This window comes from Falco peregrinus, chromosome 3 (assembly GCF_023634155.1).
Source record: "Falco peregrinus isolate bFalPer1 chromosome 3, bFalPer1.pri, whole genome shotgun sequence".
Lineage (NCBI taxonomy): Eukaryota > Metazoa > Chordata > Aves > Falconiformes > Falconidae > Falco > Falco peregrinus.
The window spans coordinates 28,337,935-28,358,229 of NC_073723.1; the positions used below are offsets into that span (position 1 = coordinate 28,337,935).

The 20,295-nt window shown below is 44.3% G+C and overlaps 1 protein-coding gene across 3 annotated transcripts in view; it reads right to left on the bottom strand.

The window, feature by feature from the left end:
* The window catches only part of ATP6V1C1 (ATPase H+ transporting V1 subunit C1), a 162,835-nt gene that overhangs the window by 18,218 nt on the left and 124,322 nt on the right, over positions 1 to 20,295 (bottom strand). The window contains exons 1-2 of one of the 3 annotated variants that reach the window (XM_055800981.1): positions 5,037 to 5,056; positions 3,708 to 3,853 (exon numbers count right to left, since the gene is read on the bottom strand). The gene's annotated coding sequence lies outside the window, so the exon portion shown is untranslated. Of the gene's footprint in view, positions 1 to 3,707; positions 3,854 to 5,036; positions 5,147 to 20,295 lie in introns of those variants that run through there. The other 2 variants (XM_055800980.1, XM_055800979.1) reach the window with 2 other exon arrangements.

The window sequence follows — 20,295 nt, forward strand, 5'->3', positions numbered from 1 at the left end:
TTCGACTGCAATTCCACAAAAAGATTATAAGCAAACAATCTAACTGCAAATAAATCCAATAAAACAGGCCCGAAACGTATTTCCACAGCTGTATATATATTTTCCAGCACCTATACAACAGACAATGTTTTCTGAACATCTAAGAGGAGAAAAAAAAATTCAACTCCGACGTTGCAGCTTTTCCAATCATTTTTCAGATTAGGACAGTGTTTTAAGTAGTAGTAAGTGACTAAATGCCATTTAAATGTGATAAACTTTAGTTAATTCTTTCAAGCAAAGAAGATTCTCCTGGAAGCTAAAGACTTCAACAAAAAGGAAGATACTTTCTAGTCTTGGTATCCCTGTTGACATTACAGACTTTCAATAACATCACACATACCGGCATTAGTCCAGACAGAGGTACTAAATACAAATTATGTTGAGCTGCTTTGCAAATGAGCTCAAGAAGCGTATATACATTCTGTCACTAAGAAACAGAACAAACTGGTGGAGAGTTACTGGATTTTTTTAGTAAGGGAGTGAAGGACAAAACAAAAGCATACCTTGACAGAATGTAAATGTCGTATTTTGTATTTGCAGTATCGAAAGAGTGGAGACTAACCTAAATTTCACAATGAGCACAGAATACAGCACTTTTTTTTTTTTAGAGAGAGAATCAAATATTGTATCTGTAAGAATTAATACACAGTAGCAAAGTTTGCCCAAAACAACACACATAGGTCCTTAATTTCTGTAATCTTTCTAAGGTCAACAAGTTATCAAGGCTGTTGAAGTTAGAGATCAGCTAAAGAAAGGCTTGTTAGCCGATTCTTTTGTTCAGCTACTCAGAAAGCCTAAAGCTGAAGAAAGTTAACCAACCATTAAATTAATACCATGAAGCACATCTAGTCACTGGCATAACAGTCATCCTCCTTCAATTAAGGAGCCTTGTTTATAACAAGAGATGATGACATCCACTTATCAAGGTTCTCGATACCATACACTCCATGATGTCTGGCACTGAATTATCACACAGACAATGCCAAGGCAGGTACAGATAACAGAGATCAGAATATTTACAAGATCAGACACATGTCCCATTCCACAAAAGCCTCTCCAGCCTGACCCAGCACGGTTCTGGGCACTCTCCTGAGCTGTGGCCACACACCTGCACAGCTGATTCTATTCAACAGCAGAAAGTCAAGGTCTCGGAAGTTATCTGTGCTCTCCTCACTGGCACTACCCTCTCTTCTCCCCTAGCAGGTTGCCAAAACAGGCTGGAAGGAGAAGGGATAAGGAGTTCTTTGCTTCTGGAAATAGTATGGATGAGAAAAGAAATCCTATCTCTGAGAAGGATGGGTGAAAGGACTGCATATACTTCCTCCCTCATGCTGTGGCCTTGACTGTGGGGGAAAAGTTCACAACAGCAGGATCAGAGAGGGGGGTGAAACCCATGCAAACAGCCCCTCAGGTCCCTCATACTCCAAGTGCATACTGTAACAATCCTTAGTCATACTGTACTGATGATTTTGATATCAGAAGGTATCATGAAAAATAAAAGCAACATCAGTCATCACCATGTTACAAGGGTTCTTTGTTTAGTGCCAGCTGGATCACCTCACATAATGGCTCTCCATGGGAGGTCTACTGATTATCAACAGCTTGAAATTAGACTAAATTTCCTCTTATTCAGACTACTGTGATGCATTATCTTCCTTAATAGATGCCAAACTCAGTGAATCCACTGCACATTTCTTCCTACACTTCACTAAACTCTGGCCCTATAAAAGACATGTCCAAGTTTACAGTAAACTTCACCCACACAGGGAGACACCACTACAGCTGACACACACTCTTAAGTGTTTAAGCTTTAAATTGGTTTTTGTTTGGATTTTACTAGACTAGGACTAGAAAAGGCTTTGGAATTAATGTTGGATAAATAAACTGTTTTAGATGGTGCCAGCAGCAGCATGCAAATATGCAAGTGAAAGACAGAAGAGCTGTAACATAGAAATCCATAATCCTATTCAGTAAGACAGATGGTGCATAACGTTCACATGTTTTCCACTAAAACATAAATAGCCTCTACAAATACACCTAAAGTTTCCAGAGATTTTATCAGCTAAGGAAACAGTTACATGTTTACGATGACACAGTCTCATTCCCTGCATTACAGGTTGGGAAAAGCAGCTCACCATTGAAGTCTAAACATCTTTTCCAAGGAGGGAAAAAAAAAAAAAGAAAAAAATCTGTAATAGACTCATTGCAAAGAATAACTGCTTTCAATAAATACAGTTTTCCAACCTTTTAAAGTTAGTTTTTGAAGACCAACAGTTCAGACTTCACATGACAAGTCTACCATTAAACAAGCCTGAAGTTACAAACACCTGACAGACCTTTTTAACATGCTTAAAATCCAATGATCTAGAGCACTTCATGATTCCTTAATATCAGAGGCAAAAATGGATTGTTCAACTGAATAACGAGGGTCTTTTTCTACTGCTCAGAGTGAAGGGGCACAGGCGGAACAGTTGTAGCCCCCAGGAATCGTTAAGCTAGTGGACTTCTCCCCCACCATTTTTGTCTGTGGTTGGTTTTCCTGAACTTCTAATAGCCATGGGAAGTAAGACAATTTCCCATTTCAGGTACCTACTCAGTGGAGGTAGTGTCAAATACATACAAGGAAAAAAGCTCAGTAGAAGAGTTTTAAATGTTTGTTTGTATGTTTGTTTTATCTGAGGGGGAGACAGAGTTTGAAATCAGAACTATGGGGAATAACAAATAAGAAGTAAAGACCGAAATGCTACAGAATGGTAAGAAAAACAGAAACAAATGCTAGCTAGCCAAAAAAATACATACTGACCTACTATTAAATGAAAGCCATGAAGTTTAAAGACAAGGACCACAGAATAAAGCAAGAAATACCAAGTGTTCAAATAGAACCTAGAATAAGCAGTAAGAATGGACAAATGACCTGCTGTTTACACCATGTACCTCTATGACCAGCACCTTTTTGTAACGTATGGGTGAGTAGTTTGTCATAGTATGGTCTCACCTACCATTATCAGCTATTTTTGTTATTTCAATTGCTTCTGATATACACGCTTAAGAAATATTCGTAAGTATTTATTATATTTATGACGAGTATACATAAATGGAATTGTCTACAACACATAAATCTATCAATTTACAAACATTCAATACTACAGCACAAGTACAGTTAATCAAGCTAACGCTGTCAAGGTGGTGGTTTTTTCCTAAGCATTGTCCATTCAGGACACTCCCTACCAAACTAGGATAGTAAGTGAGTAGAAACTATGGCTCTAGTTCTGCTGAACGTGGGTAGAGCCCCTGTTAAGGATTAAAACGGCTTTTGAAGATGCCATTGTAAGCATTTTCTGGCCAACCACAGCAAAAAGTGTTTGCTATACAACTGGGGCGGGGGGGGTGTGGTGTGTGTGGAGAAAGAAAAAAAATAAGACAGCAAAATAAAAAATAAAAGTTTATACAACAATCTCTCTATAGACCATGCTGAACCAAAGTTCAGGACTTCCAAGAACAGGTTCTGGAATTCCAACTTTATATACAGCACTGAGCTAGCTACCTTGCTACTTATGATTCCACGATTAATAACATTACTATTTTAATACCAAATGACCAAACCATCCATATCTCAAAAAATAAGTATTTAACCTTGCAAGACCAGCAGTGCTTTGACCCATTTTTACCTTGTTCAGTACTCACGATGAATGCAAGTTTTCATTTATAAGTGTGTAATGCCAGAAATTCATTAGAACACACTTTTCTCATTTCAGATTCAACAGCTGGGTAGCATCCCATAAGAGTTTCCCTTGACACTTGCTCCTAAGCACACCTGCAACATAACTTTGAGGTGTAATAATCTTCCATGTGCTGTTACAAAGAGATGTAAGTAACATAAACACATTGCCAAGACGTTTTGCTAGTCAGATAAGCACAACTCATCTATAAAATGCTTAAAATATATCAACCCTTGAAGCTTTCCTTTAGAGTACCTTTTTTTGAACCAACTACTCTAATGCCCAAAAGTAGTTTGGTATATTATTTCAGCATGTATTTTGCATTACTACTCATAATTTATACTGTTTAATTTCTATGTTATTAGGAAAAATGGATTTCCAAACAGAAGACACTCAAGCAGTATACTATACTATAAGTAAAGAACCCACTAAACAGCTGTTTCAGGGCCATACTTGAAAAGACATACAGTGATGTCAAAACAGAATCTCAGCTACGACACCCTGCATTGCATTTTTCAAAACCAATGCAGCTGGGGGAGGGGACAACTGTTTCTTTTTTCCTATTTAGCTCAACAGGAAAGCTTAGTTCACTAACACAACTTAGAAGTCGCCCAATATCCAGCACTAAGTCCCCAAGATGTTATTTCTTCAAACTCGCCCGCAGAAATCTCTCCTGATGATTGGCCTTCGCCGCCTCCACATTTCATAACGAGAAGCGGCCACAACGAGGAAGCCAGGGCTACACCCAGGAAGATTTCACAACGGAGAGCTCACACGCCTGGTGCGGTGGCAGCTGGGGCTGGCACACGGTGAGGAGAGCCGGGACCCGCACTCCTCCCCGAGCCGCTGATCTGGATCACGGGGATTAGACGGCAGCTCACCTAACCCGGGCGGGCAGCAGCTGCCCCGGCAGCCCCCGGCGCAGGCTCCCAGGGCCGCGCTTTCACTTTGTCCTCCACACGATAAAAACCGCACGGCGGCTACCTCACCCCCGGCGCGGGAGGCCGGCAGAGGCGGCAGGGCAGCCCCCGAGGCGGTGCCGAGGCCTGCCAGAGCCCCTGAGGCGCGGCGGCTGGCGGGCCCCTGCAGTACCGCCGGGCCCGGCCAGCGCGGCCCTTCGCGCCAGGCCCAGCGCCAGGGGAGGCCAGAGCGCTGCCCCAGCCCCTTGGGGCGCGCCGCGGCCCGGCCCGGCCCGGCCCAGCCCAGGCCCTCCTCCTCCCCCCGCTCCGCGCCCCGGGCCCGGCCACGCCGGCAGCGGCGGCTCCCGACGGCGTTTACCCCTCACAGCTCCATCCCCCGCCGGCAGCCGCCGCGCGCCGCCCGCACACCCGCCGGCGGGTCACGTGAGGCAGCGGGTCAGCTGACGCCGCCGCAGCGCCGGTCACGAGACGGTGGAGCGGGGCGGGGCAGCGCGAGGTGCTGACGCAGCGGCGCGCGGACCCACAGGCCCTCTGGGGGCGCTCGCCGCTGCGGGTCGGCGGGTTCGAGACCCGGGCTGGCTGGGCCCAGCGCGATTATCACTTCGGTCCTCCCCGCCACACAGCCAGGGCTCGCCCGGGGCGCCGCCGCTGTCACGGGCACCGATAGCCTTCTCGGGGCTCCGAGCCAACGTCCCGCGGCCTCCACGGCCCCCTCAGGCCGGTGGGCACCGACGAGGCATCAGCCACCTCAGGGCCTAGCCTGCACCGGCCGCCTGAGGGCCTGGTGGGCTCCAGCCACCTCTGATAAATCTCGGGCTCATTAGATTTGTGGGAAAACCACATATGGAGCAGAGTGGCCTCATTCACCACGAGGAAGCAGATATTGTGGAGGATTTTTGCCCTTAGGGCAGAGAAGGATAGGCAGGGTTGGAAGCATGTACATGTTCTTGCTGTGGTCGGCTCATTTTCCTTGGACAGGCTTTTGGAAAACACATGGTCTTGGAAAATGCAGTGGTAGTTCAGTAATCAAAACTAGTATACCAGTCTATGTGGACTTAAATGCTTTACCACTACAGGTCTGCAGTGAAGGACTTAGGAAAGAAGACAATATGCATGCAGCTGAAGAGTGGGAAATGATGGACTTAAAAAGAAATTGTTGCAGTTTTCTTTTGACACCCTTTTTTCTTGCCTCACACAGTAATTGCTAAGTGAAAAATAGCAGGTTGTAAACTGCTGTATTACTAGCGAAGTCAATTCCTTTTATTGTGTGAAACTGCTTATCATCTTAATTCACAGTATTGTCTGGAGACAGCAGGAACCATATAGAGAAAGCAAACTATTTCGATTTGCTGGTTTTGGTGAACCAAACAATTTATTCCTATTTTTCTCCTTTTTTTCAAGTAGGTGAGAGTTGGGGCCATCCTTATAGCTATGGGTGGCTAGTGGGGGAGGCACAGAGCAGGATCGCACAAATGCGATCACAGATACAAAAAAGGTGACTGCATCGTGCCCAGCCCAGCCCAGCAAAGGATGGGGCTTCATGTCTCTTGGCCTCTAGTCCAGTGATCTTCTCCCCCTTAAGTATTTATGGATCTGGCAGCTGCGAACTCTGCTTGGTCAAGTTCAAAGTGTGAATGTTCTTAAACAATGCCTAATGTGGGAGGTCAATCTTCCTTTGGCCACTTAGGTTGTTCTTCAATCCCAGAGGCTTCTGAAAATGTTCCCGTTACTGAAGTGCCTGCAGTCATTTATAATACTCTTGACATGGTCATGCTGGTACAATTTCATTAGATATTTCTCATACCAGTATAAAAACACATGCTCTAAAATAACTTAGTAAACCAGAAACTTGTTGAATTTAAAAGTGGGCAAACTTGGTTTTAGATGCCCACATTACAACTTCTAGCAAAGATTGTTTCTTAATGGCTGAATTATTAACATTGTCAGTTTTCAGTGGAAATTCTTGTAGAACTTCACAATAGACACATTTTCTTATTATTGCAAGCCATTTCCTCAAAATGTGGCAATATACGCCATATGCCAACACTAGCAAATGCAAGACATTATCTATGTTATTTTTGGAACAAGATAAGATTTTTTTGAGTGATCCATAGCTCCAAGCTATCAGATGGAAACTTGGCATTAACCTCTATAAATAAACAGAGTATTTAGTAAATTATACTATAAAATCACTACTTAACAGAAGAATAGCAAGCTTTTCTAATCTGCACAATGACAACATACTTGTAAAACCACAGGGCAGGATTCTGAGAACAAGGACCTGAGATCTGCCACTTAAAGTCCACTGCCTGGATGTGGTTAGTTTTACAGAAATATTTGCCATTTGGTTGACTGAGATGAATGAAGTACAAAGCAGGTCTGCAGGCAATCTGCAACTCTTCACTAGAAAACAAAAAGAGAAAAAAAGAATTAACACAAATTAGATAATCGGGATATTAGCACCCTCAGAACAAACGCACAGTAATAGTAGGCTGCAACATGGTTTTGAAGCGAACTGTCAGTGAGAAATCCAAGCCAGGTGTGCAGTAATTATAAATGGTATGGAGAATACTGTAAAGAGTAACACTTAAAACCAGAGCTGCTACAATATGAGTGGGTATATGGCAGATTAAACAGATATGTTCACTAATATTTTTATAAACGTACTTGCCTGTAACATTGCTCCATCTGGCCTGACAGGGATATTTTTATGGAGACTTGGAAGCCTGAAAGAAATAGTACTGGCTTGAGAATGAAATTTAATTTAGGGAGGGGGGAACTGTAATGTGTCTTTTTGACCTCAATTTTTTCTGTTGTATTTTTTTAAAAAGAATTCTCTCAAATCTCAAATTGCACAGAAATCTCATTCTACAACCCAAATGTATGTCAAAGGTGAGTTTGGATCAGCTCTCTGTATAGGCCTGTATTCAGCTTTGAATATCTGAATGACTCATAAGGAAAACTTAGGCACAGGCAAAAGACTGACATGAGTGTGCAGCAGGGTGCACAGGGACATTTGCAGATAAACCACTTAGGACTGAGAAAGCTTACCCCGGAGTTAGGCAAGGGGTGGCAGGGAGCAGGATTGCGCTCAGACCTGATCTTTTACCAGCTGCGTGAAGTGTTTTCTCTTTTAGATGTGGAGAGTGAAAATAAGAACACGAGATGGGTTGTGGAAGTAGCTGCTGCCATTTGAAAATCCTGGTGATGAAAGTAACACTATCCAGGGCTAGAAGAGCCCCACAGGGTTTATATGACCCAGGCAGTGATGGGGAGTCCCTAGCTGGGGAATCCATGCCTGCTGCACGGGAGCCTCGGCCAAAAAGCCCATTGCAGGCTGCTGTCAGAAGCCATCCAAGGACTCTGTCCCGTGAAAGCCCTCTCATCTGTGACTCAAGGTTGCCATTCCACGTTCCCTCACAGCGACAAATGTTTCCAAAATGAACATGGTGAAAGAATTTTAGCTTTTCATTCTAGCGGAGTGGCTCTTGATAGCTCGGAGCATTTTTGAGGGAAATACAGATTTTATTTGAATCCTGGTTATTCACCCAGTCTGTTTATTTGTTTTGATTTGTAGCCAAATTTTCTGCAGTGATCTCTGCAGAGCTATGTGTTCTTCTTTGGTATGTAGATGACATATACAAAAGAGATTGGCAGAGATGGTATAGATTTCCCTTACCTTCTGGCATTCTCTGAGCCCACATTCCTCAGATACTATACAAACAAAAGCCAACAAACTGATTTCTGAAAATAATGTGAATGTTATCATCAGTTTTATCATTATCAGAATTTTACTTACCGTTTTATTAATGTGTCAGTGGGATTTTTTTTTTATTCTGATGATAAAGGTGCTAATATAAAGATATTTATATGCAATTTGCAGGGGTGAAGCTCTAAAAATGGAAAGCTATATTTTCTAAAGCTTGAGAATATCTGTAGATGAAAAGACAGAAAAGAAAAATATTGCTATACATATACATACACATATGCCAGTATCAAGTTGCACAGGATTGAAACATCTGAAAAACAAGAAATACAATGGGGTCAGATTGTGATGTTCTGTGTAACACAGGAAAACTGCAGTATAAGACCCTGTCCTCCAGCCTCCATCAGCTTGGCTGGTAGGATAATGAGAGGAAAAATACTGTTGTTTTCCCAAAGTTATTCAAAGAAGGTGGAGAGAAAATAGACCCATATTACTTTGTTATTTACTTTTATTTTTCCTGGAGGTCGCTTTTTGAAAGCATTTTAATAAAAGATACCTATCTAAGCACATTGCATTTTAATCTTTCTTGATGTTGCCTGGGAGATACAAGCCTTAAGATTGAAATTTAAGTCTTTTGAAAAAGATGTTTGCAAACTGGAGCAGAAATTGTATATTTTCTTCAGCCAAGCTTTGAAAAGGAGCCAAAATGTCTCTTCCCTAGCTGCTTCTCTGTTTTAAAACTGCCTCCCTGGCTATCAGCTTCAGATCAAGGAATTGAGGAGGATAATAAATTTGATTTTTACAGGTTTTTTTAAATTTCTCAATTACCTCAACTGACGTTGAAGTCTTAAACCAGCATGTCTAAAAAGTTCTGGGGCAGGCAATACTCTGACGGACTTGAAACCCACATCCAAAGCCCTATTCCAAACCAAACCATTATGGAAGAGCATTTGCGATCCCATGCACGCACTCCACCCGGACGGGCTGCCTTGCCTGTTCAGTGCAGGGCAGAGAGTCCCTGAGTACCCTACTGATGCAGGACTTGGAGCCAAGATATTTGCAAGAGCACCTGATTTATGGAAGAGGGCACCAGGAAGCTCAGTGCTTTCATGCATCTGTGTTTCAGAGCCTCTGGTTTAGAGCTCTGTTGTACAGATAAGCTGATGGAGGCTTCTTGTTGAGTTCTAGTTCCAGGCTTGGATGGGTCAGAAGGGGCTGGGAAGGCTGTAGCCCTGTACAATCAGCAATGCCTGCGGACACATTCAGCCCTGTAGCTGTGCAGCACTTCCATCCATATGCTGCTTCATCAGGCTTTGTGTTAGTCCCACTCTCAAATAACACGAACTCAGGCAGCATCCTCTCTGGCCAGGACACCTGTGCCTGTGGCAGAGCTCAGCTGGCCTGGCTATGCCAGCAGAGCTTCACAGGGTGCACGGTATTTCAGACAGTTATGAATTTGTCCAGCAGAAGAAGTCTTGGAGGCCAGGGCGGTCTGTCAGAATGGTTGGATGCTTTGGGAGCTGTGGGAGCAGCCACAAATAAGCTCTGTGGACACCAGTGATGCCAGATGTCACTTTGGAGGAGTTAAATGCCTGAACCCCACTGTGAATCTTCACTGAATTAAAATTCTGTTTAGGGTAATTTCAGTATCATGGAGTAGAATTTAAAAGAATTATATGTCTGTATATTCTGAAAAATGGAAGCAATATATAACCACAGCAGTAATAGATTGGCAACCTGCATTTTATGAAAGACTGTGAAGATATGAATGACAATGCAGTCCTGTTCTGGTTTCAGCTGGGACAGCGTTAGTTTTCTTCTCAGTAGCTGGTGCAGTGCTGTGTTTGAGATTTGGTGGGAGAACAATGCTGACCGCACACTGGTGTTTGTAGTTGTTGCTGGGTGATGTTTACACTAAGTCAAGGACTTTTCAGTTCCTTGGGCCCTGCCAGCGAGAGGGCTGGAGGGGCACGGGACATTGGGAGGGGACACGGCCAGGACAGGTGACCTGAACTAGCCAGAGGGATATTCCATACCATATGACGTCATGCTGAGTATATAAACTGGGGGAAGAAGAAGGAAGGGGGGGACATTTGGCATTATGGCATTTGTCTTTCCGAGTAACTGTTACACGTGACGGAGCCCTGCTCTCCTGGGGATGGCCGAACACCTGCCTGCCCGTGGGAAGCAGTGAATGAATTTCTTGCTTTGCTTTGCTTGCCTGCACAGCTTTTGCTTTACCTATTAAATTGTTCTTCTCCCAACCCCTGAATTTTACATTCCTTTCCGATTCTCCTCCCCATCCCTCTGGGGCAGGGGGTGGGTGGGGGGTGGGTAGTGAGCAAGTGGCTGCGTGGTGCTTGGTTGCCAGCCGAGGTTAAACCACGACAAGTCCTAACTATTATAACTTGGCACCCAGCTTTGCAAGCGCTCCTTTAACTAAGCAGGATGTCCCTTGTGCCTTTGTAGTGGTACCTTTGAACACAGAAGTTGCTGGCTAGAGTAGAGATAATACAGGCTACAACCACAGTGGTTTGGACAGGAGAAACAAAAGCCGTCTCAACTCCTATATAACCATCCTAGAGATTTTTTCCTTAAAAAAAAATATTTTAAAAAAACCAGTTTGAATAATTTAGTTTATTATCTTAAATTCTCAGTTCCCTTTCACGCAAATGATCCTGGTCAAATATTTTCCCCCTCACGGCATTATATTAGAAAAATTTTTAGGGCATAATTTGGTAAGAAACTGTTGGACATCAGAGCCAGCTTACAAAGTCATCATCTCCCTTCCGCGTCCTTGCCTGCTGGTCCTGCCCCACATTCCCTCCCCTTCTGCCCCATGCTGCACCAGCACAAGCAGTCTGCGGCCACACAGTGGAGTCATGTGGCTGAAAACCAACCTTTTTTCCACCTCCTCAATATTTTTCTGTTGAATCAGTTCTTTAACCTGATCTACTCAGCAGCTGCAAATGTGCCAGCACTTGCAAGGAGAGAGCTAGTGGGAGAGCGAGAGGCTCAGGTCCAGGAGCACTGAGCTGTATAGCTGATTTGTGCAGCACTTCCATGGAATCATGTCCTTACATAAATAAAATTATGTATATGGTTATGGTTTATATGGCGTTATATGTTTCTTATGCTAACTACAACAGAAATATCTGCCAAATACAAAACTCATAAATCATGTAAATTTTATTTTTACTTAAAATTTCTGATAGAGGGCAATGTTAGTACGGCTCATCGTGTGCTTCCTAGTTCTGCCCACATTTCTCACAGTCTGAATGATAGCATGTCTGGCTCATCACAGACATGCAGCAAAGCTAACATTTCACTCAAGGTTCCCAGGAGCTGAAGTCTCATTTTGCCCTGCATACCTCCAAGGCAACTGCTTGGACTGTGTGACATTTGCATACTCTGTCTGTTTATTTTTAATTTGCCAAAAGGGCAATGATTTACCTGCTGGTAAATTTAGATCCCCAAGTATATTGGGTATATGCCCCAAGTGACAGTGGAAATTCTTCCCTCTCCTCTCACAGTGGATTTTTTTACCAATGGACAGATGGAGTAAAGGAATGCTAAAATCCCGGCAGAATACTGGGAATGCTCGATATGGACAGTACAGCAAGAATGAGCAAAGTCAGTTAAAACCAGCCAAGACTCTGTCCAAAGCACAACTAAATCTTCATTAGAGTTGAAGACCTGTGGCTTCTTTTGTTCATCTTTGTGTTATTCGGGGTTTTTTGATCCTGTTCATTAAAGAAGCAACCTGCAGGAAAAACTCAGGAAAGACTGGCCTCAGGGTGATGTGCAGGTGCAAGTAGGATCCTTGGTGAAAAATTAACAAAACCCTCCATTGTCTAGTGTTTCTTGAGCTTGGAACTGATATTTCCAGCCCTGGACGAAGCAGAAAGCATCAAAACTTTGAAGAGTTTTGTAGCATTGTTATGGTCTCCAAAGATTCGGCTAAGTCCTCCATCTTAGACTCGCTTTCTCATGGGATGTTTTTTCTGGCTTGGCTGTCACTGGGAAGGAAGGTTCAGGAGGTTTACTCACAAAAACAGAAACACAAGGCTCCATTTTCCCAATCTTACATAAGCTGCAGGTGAACACATCAGTTGTTATGTTGCCTATCAGTGAAAGTGCCCTTGCACTATGGGTACGAGGCTCTGCAAGTGGAACCGAATGGTGGTGAGGACAGTGGTTCATCTGGGTTGGAGGAGTCACCAAGGTTAAATTGCTCTATGCCCTGCGTCAAACCCACTTCCATAAAGAAAAAAAAAAGACAGGACATTGTTGTAGGAGACTGTCTCCTGAAGGGAACAGAAGGTCCCGTGCACAGACCGGACCCACTTCTTAGTCTGCTGCCTCCCTGGGGCCCATGTTAAAAGTGTGAAGAGAAAGCTGCCCACCCTGGTACAGCCCACAGGTTATTATCATCCACTGTTGGTTTTTCGGTAGGCAGCGATGAAGTTGTAAGAAGAAGTCCAAGGGCAAGCAAGAGAGACGTCAGGGCCTTGGGATGACCAATTAAGGGATCAGGAGCACAGACAGTGTTCTCCTCTGCCCTTCCAGTTGCAGGGAGCGCTGAGGGAAGAAACATGTAGATCCATCCCTGGCTCCCAGCCTGGTGTCACCAGCAGAATTTTGGGGGTTTTGATCATGGATCAGTTTACACGACACCATGTCTGCTGGCAGCAGCAGATGGGGTACACCTGTCTCAAAGGGGGAAAAGGATCTTTGCACTGGAGTTAGCAGGTCTCCTTGAAGGGGGAAAGGGATAAGACCAGGCTCACTGGAGATGAGCCTGGGGGTGGCACAGCAGTGTTTGAGGGACGGTGTGCTAGCAAGATCCTTCAGTCTGCTGTCTCAGTGGAGGTAGGGCATGGAGGTCCATGCAGCAGCAAAGACACAAGGATTGTTGATGTGTTAGAAACCACAGAAATGCCTGAGAACAATCACATAATAATTAGGTTTTCTCCCCCCAAAAAGGTGGCAAGCTTTGGTCAACAGCTGACTGAACATGAGCCAGCAGTGTGCCCAGCAGTGGCCAAGAAGGCCAACAGCATCCAAGCTTATATCCAAAACAGTGTGGCCAGCAGGACCAGGGCAGTGATCGTCCCCCTGTACTCAGCACTGGTGAGGCCGCACCTTGAATACTGTGTTCAGTTTTGTACCACTCACTTCAGGAGGGACGTTGAGGTGCTGGAGCGTGTCCAGAGAAGGGCAACGGGGCTGGTGAAGGGGCTGGAGCACAGGTCTTGTGAGGAGCAGCTGAGGGACCTGGGGTGGTTTAGTCTGGAGAGGAGGAGGCTCAGGGGGGACCTCATTGCTCTCTGCAGCTGCCTGAGAGGAGGCTGTAGGCAGGTGGGGCAGGTCTCCTCTCCCAGGACAAGAGGAAATAGCCCCAAGTTGTGCCAGGGCAAGTTTATATTGGATATTAGGAATATTCTTCACTGAGAGGGTGGTGAAGCATTGGAACAGGCTGCCCAGGGAAGTGGTTGAGTCACCATCCCTGGAGGGAGGTATTTAAAAGACCTGTAGATGTGGCACTTAGGGATATGGTTTAGTGGTGGACTTGGCAGTACTAGGTTAATGGTTGGACTCAATGATCTCAAGGGTCTTTTCCAACCTAAAGAATTTTATGGTTCTGTGAAAAAGCCTCAGAATTAAGCTGATGTTCATATGAAAATGCTGCTTTGTCTTACGTCTTTGCTTAAGTACTTGTATCAGTACATGTATCAGCATAACATTCAAATTCTGGGAGTTTTCTTATGACTGTTGAGGTTCCTCTAACTTAGGGTTAAGGTTAAGGTGATGATTGTATTCTGAAATGGGCAGTAGTTAAGTCTTAGATATGGAAACAAAGCCTGGTTTTGAAAATGGTGGTTGAGTCTAAGAGAAGGCTGTTGGCTTTGCTGTGTTTGAAGAAATAAAAAGTTAAATCTTGCCAAACTAACTCAGCTGCAAAGCTTCCATTGAATGTATAGAATAAGATTACACCCTGGGGATACAATTTAAGTATGTCAAAATTGCAGTCTGTGTGCAGGAGGTGAATTTTAACAGCAAGGGCCAGATAAACAAACATTCATGCCATCCAACCTGCTAATAGTCACAAGCCATGTCATCTCAGACCTGATTTTTTACTGCTCTGTAGCAGTATATTGATTTTTCCTGTGAAAAGAAGACCCGAAACACAGCCAGGCTAGTGGTTTAGCATTGTGTATTAGACAAAGTGAGGTAAAAAACACTGGTTTAAAGGTGAGTTACTGTGCGTTCATAGCAGAGTTTGGGAGTCCGGACAGGCCATTTGTTCCCAGTAAAATACTGCTTGATGGAAAGATGCTCATTTCTTTACCAGAATGAAATGACCTCACAGGAAGCACCAGAGTTTGTTGTAGCACTTACTCCTTACTTACGAGGATAAGTGATCATCCAGTAGTGGCACTCTGGTGATTTTATCTTTAAGTCTATTCTACACGTGTATTCCAATGTTCAGACAAAGAGTACAGGTTTATTCTTGCTCACACTTGGGAACACAGAAACACAATAAGCACCTTTCAGTTAATGCCATCACCATCCTTTGCACCATTTTCCCCTTTGTTTATTGTGCAGCTGAAAATATTTAAGGTCTTTCTTTTTACTAGGCTCTTCTGGATTTGGGTTAAATAACGTACTAGATTCTCCCATGTCAAATTCATTGAATCCCATTTGTTCTGCTTGGGTGAATTGGTAACTGGATCGGCTGTGTTTCAATTAAACAATGAAGATAGATATGAACTTGCTCTGAATTCCCTGAATTTGGAAAGCACAATATGAAACACAATCTTCTTAAGATAAGGCATGCACTGAGAACAAGAGAGATAGCTAGAACCGTTGACACTTGTTACATGAATTTGAGGCAGCTGTAAGATAAGGAGGCACCTTTTCTTGCCTAAAGCACAACTTGGATGGCAAACAACCAAATTTGGTAGATGCAGTTACAAGTTTCATGTGAGGTAATGCCTAACACATTGCAGGTGAGAAAGGAGATGTAGAAGTGTGAATAACGGTAACAGCAGCAGTAGTATCACTTTAATACCACTTTCACTCATAATATCTTTGTTTTATGGGTGAGGCAAATGAAGCATTGGGAAGGGACCTGACTTACTTCCGCTAAAGCAGTGCTAGAGCCAAGACTAAACCCAGGCTTTCAGCCCCTAGCCCAGGGGTGAGAATGGCCCCACTGTGGGAATGGCTGCCTTCTCCAGGCTGTCTTTTCTCATGAACAGCAGAAATCTAGATTTGCATTTGAAATGCAACTCTACTAGTAGGACTGCTGGTTCCTACCATGCAAAGGCTGGCTGAAAGGATGCCCTTCCCAGTAAAGAAAAGGAAGAAAATGAGCACAGAAGAGCTTCAAAAAGGACCGAAAGGGTACAGTTCAAGCTGGAATCATTATATTTGAAACCAACTGTCTAAATGCTGTCTTACTACCTGTGTTTCAGGTAAAAATGTGCTCAGGAAGGGCATAAATGCCAATGGGGAAGAAATGGCCTTCTCTTTGGCCAGGATGGAGGGGAAGGTCATCTAGCTGGACAATAACTCTATGGAAAGCTTTGGTTCTTCACATGTTTTAAAAAAAGATACTTTTTTGGCAGACAGTGCTTCTGGCAATGCAGAGCAAGTATTGCTGCAGAAGTGCTTGGTGTATCACTGCCTTTCCTTTGCAAATGAACAAGGTCCCTATGCTAACTGCAGCAACTGTTTATAAAACAAACTATTATTAGGAAAGTAACTACTTTTCCCTTTCTTTAATGCTGTTTTGTGTGGTTTATTTATTCTTTGAGCATGTTAATTGCTCTTGAATTCTTCCCTCTCATCTGCTTTTTTTCTTCTCGGTATGCTTTTCCTATTTGCAGATTCTTCTTCACATGTTGCACATTGATCTGCTTCTCTCCTCCACAAGCCACCCCAAGTAATGCTTCCCTATGACTGAGGGACCACTCTGGTTGCTGTGCTGTGGTAGCCCTGATTTGGAGATGGCCCTTGAGTTCCTTTCACCACTCTTCCTAAGGAACAACAGCTCCTGTGAGCCTTTGGCCCAGAGGCTCACAGGTTTCCAGGGTACCAGGAGCAAGAGTTCAGCTTACCGTGATCTGATCCTCTAGTTGCATCACCGGGTTTGAATGAGTTGCAAATATCTGGAATTATATTTATACAGCAGCTTGGTGGGAGCTACTGTATGCTACAGCCATGAGGCCAAAGTGTGTTGGGAAAGGCTGGATGTGCCTGTAGTGCCCGTATGAGATGCAGCAGTCATGCAGTGCTGAGGGGGACAGCCAGACCTACACTGAAACCCCTGGCAGAAACAGGGCAGCCTTGCTGCAAGACCTCCTTAACCTCACACTGCAAATTGCTCAGCATGGACCTGTTCCACTCCTTGTTTCTACAGCATTCAGAGAAGCACAAGCCAAAGCCCACTCAGATATCCAGAGAGAAACACTGAATAACTTAGGTTGGAAGGGACCTCTGTGGGTCCCCGGGCTGAGTCCTTGCCCAAAGACAGTGTGGAGTGAGGTGAAACAGAAGTGGGGGCCTGCGGACTGGGGCTAGAGGTCTGCCACCCAAGGGAGGGAACTTCAGCTCTCTGCAAACAGCATGGATCAGCTGGAGAGTGCCACCATAACAAACAGTGCAAGAACTCTTCGGGCTCAGTGCCTTTCATCCAGGGGCTTCACACACAATTAAGCCTGTTTAATAGAACGCTCTTTTTACAAGAGCGTGTAGTGATAGGACAAGGGGTAATGGCTTTAAACTGAAAGAGGGTAGATTTAGGTTAGATATTAGGAAGAAATTCTTCACTATGAGGCTGGTGAGGCCCTGGCAGGGGTTGCCCAGGGAAGCTGTGGATGCCCCATCCCTGGCAGTGTTCCAGGCCAGCTTGGAAGGAGCTTTGAGCAGCCTGGTCTGGTGGAAGGTGTTCCTGCCCATGGCAGGGGGGTTGGAACTAAATGATCTTTAAGGTCCCTTCCAACCCAAACCATTCTGTGATTCTAAGATACTATGATTCTATGATTCTATTTACATCTCCATAGTGAAGTGAATCTCATGTCTGTGTGAAGATGCTGCTGAGCATCATGGCTGAGCAAGGGCTGGCCAGGCGGAAAGAGTAGGGCGTGTTTCTGTGCTTCACCGCTCTGAACCAAAATACTGATAGTAATGTGCAAACTGCTGTGTTGTCAGCTCCAAAAACCTCAAAGTAAATAATTTTTCTTAAAAAATCTAATGATTGCATTTGAGAGATATTTACTCCTTTCTGATGCCACTAATGACCCCCATCTTTGAGTTTTTCTACACAGCCCATGATTTTTTTTTCTGTAATGAATGTGGAGATCCCTTCACTGCAGAGCTGGGCAGAAAAACCATGTAAAATCACAGGCTCCTGAAATCCCTTAGCAAGTGTTGCGACACTGCGGCTGGCTCACTGCATTTGCAGAGAGACCTTTTGCCTTGGTAGCTCACACATCCCATTGGTCTTAATGTCTCTCTGCGAGCCCGATGGATTAATCCAGCCCTTGTGATCTGATAAGAGGTGCTGCTTGCAGGGAAACTGGGGAATTGGAATGAGATCTAATACTTGATATGTCCTTTGCCGAGTTGGCGATATGCGCAGACTGCTGGATATTTCTGCTTGTGGGATTATTTTTAAAATTTGACTTCTTAATACTCAGAGTAGGCTATTTTTACAGAGAATTCATATATATAAGAATAATTTTCTTAGAAGTGTCCTTTTGTGGAAAGGAAGCATGCAAGGCTAATAATGATTGAGAATTACCATATACCTAAGGCCACAACATACCTGTACTCTAAGACATTTGTCTGTTTTTAAAGGGCAGTGAACAAACACTCTTGGAAGCCTCCACCTCCCATCCTGTCACTGGGTAGTTCGTTCACTGGATCTGACATTTTTTGGATTTTGATTTTGTTGTGGTTTAACTCCAGCTGGTAACTAAGCCCCACACAGCCGCTCACTCACTCCCCTGGTGGGATGGGGAAGAGAATCACAAGAGCAAAAGTGAGAAAACTCATGGGTTGAGATAAAGGCAGTTTAATAGATACAGCAAAAGCCGCACATGCAAGTAAAGCAAAACAAGGAATGCATTCACTGCTCCCCGCTGGCAGGCAGGTGTTCAGCCACCCCCAGGAGAGCAGGGCTCCGTCACGTGTAACGGTTACTCGGGAAGACAAATGCCGTCACTCCAAATGTCCTCATCTTCCTTCTCCTTCCCCCAGCTCTCTATGCTGAGCACGGTGTCATGGTACGGGATATCCCTTTGGTCAGTTGGGGTCAGCTGTCCCGGCTGTGTCCCCTCCCAGCTCCTTGTGCCCCCAGCCCACTGGTGGGGTGAGGAGCAGAAAAGCCCTTGGCTCTGGGTAAGCCCTGCTCAGCAGCAATGAAACCATCCCTGTGTTATCAGCGCTGTTCCCAGCACAAATCCAAAACAGCCCATACACGCTGCTGTGAAGAAAATTAACTCCATCCCAGCCAAAACCAGCACACACTTTCAAGTTATTAATGAATTTATGCAAGAAGTAAAGTACACAAATGTGTAAGAAACTGTTTAAAAGGAATGCCACTGTGACCAAGGCTGTAAGTATCACAAAGCCACACCATTTCTTAATATGACATCCATGTGTATATAACAGCAGCAGTTTTGCTGGATTAGCCGCATGGCTTCACTTCTCTATCCTCCTCCTGACAGCAGTCAGCAGAGGAAGGGGCAAGAAATGTTCTAATCTTGATTAGCTGAGGATTGGGGTAAACCCTGACTGCTTTCAGAATCGCAAACTGTCCCAAGTCTGAACACTTATGTCAGTGTTCATGCCTGACTGACTCCTGCAGAGTTTTTGCCATTAATAAGATCTAGTAGCTGGGAGTCCCACAGCTGAACTATCCATCATGAGAAACAAACTAACGCCATGTCACTTCTGAATGTGTCACATTTAAATTTCTTCACCTCCTTGCATCATGAGAGAATAGAAACCTACACTACACCTTTTCTATATTGCCTTTGTCTGATGCATTTCTGTTATTCATGTTTCTGTGCTTAAGCAGACTTTCCCATCTTCAGGCTTATCCACCCTGGAAATAAGCCCTTGTCAAGTAAGTGAGAGTGTGAATTCAAAGTGCAATACCATTTTGCACATGTTTCTTGTGTGGCCACCCCTGCTCCGCACTTGGAGGGCTTTTTAAAAACATGTTCCAGCTTACTTCTACTGCACGCTGTGAGCACATTGCAGAAGTCCCAGCTTACTCCCCATAGCTCAGATCTTTTCCCACCGTGCCTCAACGAGCAGGGCAGATGTGCTGAGGTGCAACTGCACAGCAATACTGTCTGGGCAGGACAACCATGTCCCCTGGCAACCTCCACCGCTATCCTTGTGCAAACAGCAGCTCCAGGAGGTTGTTCATGACCTCTCAAAAGCCTCCTTTAAGCCCCTCTGACTCTATAGTTCCTGGGACAGGGCTAGGTGCTGTCAGCAGGTGTGTATGGGTGGCTGGGCACAGTGCAAAAGGAGGGGCAGAGAGGGGTTGTAGAGAGATTACTTGGCTGCAGTTTTACAAATTCTGGGTAATATGGAAGATGAGGTTTTACGCAATCAAAAAAAAGGAGAAGGTAGGACAGAAGTCTCCCTCCATTTGTGATCTCTGCATTTGCTGGGCAGCCACAAATTCTTTGGCATCCTGGTTCAAGGAAAAATTTATCATATGGGTAAGTTTGAAATGAAGCTGGGTGTAATTCCTTAGCTTTTAGAGCAATGGTATGTCCCAGGTGGGACTCTGCAGAGCTGTCAGTTTGATTTGTTGGGGTTTGGTGTGTTTTTTTCACTTACAGCTTGTCCAAACATTTGAGCTGCAAGAGTGATGTGGAAA